We start from the raw sequence: 1,717 nt of genomic DNA, 5'->3' as shown, positions 1-1,717 counted from the left end.
TATTAAGGATGAAATACTAAGAACTAATTGCCAGATTGAGAATAGATCATACGAATTCAACTCATGCACATCTGATCAGTAAGCAACCATCGCCAAAATGTCAATACTGCAACACTGTATTTAACGATATTTGAAGAATGTCATTTCTATTCCATGAACTTAAATAGATTGGGAGTGGGACCGAGAGTATCGGATGCTCTGAATGATGACCAGAAGAACGTGGAAATGGTTTTGGTTTTCTTAAAAAGGAATGGCCTTTTGAATAAGATTTAAACCCGAAAGTTTGTTATACGTACTAAATAATTCTAAAATAAGTAATTATTTAAATTTTTAAATATTATAAAGTTTTTATAAACTTAAATTTTTTTCGTAATTATTTAGAGAGAAAATAATGTGAAATAGAATTATAAATTTAAATGAAATAGAATTATAAAGCTCGAAACTTGGGCGTTGATGACCTCAGGGTTTTATGCCCGAAAGCTCCAGCCAACAATAACGACTTAGAACTAATGGGTTATGATGGGTGAGGAGTTTAGAATGAAAGGACGCATATCTATTTCTGGCCAAATCAGGAACGAATGGGATGTAGAGGTTAATAATATTAATCCTTCAGATTTTATAATTAAAAAAAAATATTTTCAAACATTAATTGAGTTTTTCAGTTCTGTTTGGATTAGACGTGATATATTTTTTTCCTTGCCTGAAACTTATTTTTATAAATATACCTAAAGCAAATTAACTTTTATAAATATCCTGAATAACCTTTTTGGATTCATTTTAATATCAAAGAGTTATAAATTAACAAATTCATTTTAACACTAATGAAAACCTTACAAGGCGGCTTTTTGAAATCAAAATATAAATTTAATGAAGTAAATTAATCAGATAGAAAGCTCCTGGAAAGTTCGGAAATATTTCCTTGACTAATTCTCTTCTCGATAGATATTTTTTGTAAAAAGGTCCTGCTTACATTTTTTAATACGCCCCTTTAATAACTGCTTGATTCATAAATTGAATGAACGAGAGAGGTTCTTTATGTTAACACAAGCGAAAAGGGATTTGTGAAGAATTCAAAATACCCTGCCTTTTATAAAGCTAATTAAAGGGGTACATTTAAATATTTAATGATATTTCCAAAGCTTTCAGTTTTAAAACTGGCTTTTTATATTCTACATTTCTAAAGAAAAACAAGAATAAAACAAAATCGAACATTAAAAAAAAAAAAAAAAATGAAATTAGGGTACTTTCTGAGAAATAATAAATGGTTTCCTAGAATAAATATTTGAATGTAACTTGAAGGAGAAGAATCCAACTTATTTCAAGTCTTTCTGAAATTTTTCAATTTTAATTAATTTTTCGTATTAGGCTCTGTAAGAAAACTGTGGTAGAAAGAAATATTTGATACGTCCCGTCTTCTAATTGGGGGTAAAGGTAAATAGAAAAACTTTATCAAACGTCCAGCCCTCATTTCCTGACAATATAAAAATATTCAAGTTGTGAGGATTTTTCTCAAGTGCGAAAAGTGTATTAAAATATAAAAATGATTTTTCCTCGAGGAAAAACATTAAAGGAATTAATGAGACAGCCTTGAAGAGCCAGGAACTTCATTAAGTACGTATTATGTACTATTTAATATTTTTTGTACATATATGGGTTATATTCAGACATTCTAATCAAAAATAATTGCCACTAGTGTAGTAAAAGAACGATATATCCC

This window comes from Halyomorpha halys, unplaced genomic scaffold (assembly GCF_000696795.3).
Source record: "Halyomorpha halys isolate HHAL.00 unplaced genomic scaffold, Hhal_1.1 Scaffold149.1, whole genome shotgun sequence".
In the NCBI taxonomy this organism is placed as follows: domain Eukaryota; kingdom Metazoa; phylum Arthropoda; class Insecta; order Hemiptera; family Pentatomidae; genus Halyomorpha; species Halyomorpha halys.
This window is presented reverse-complemented; position numbering follows the sequence as displayed.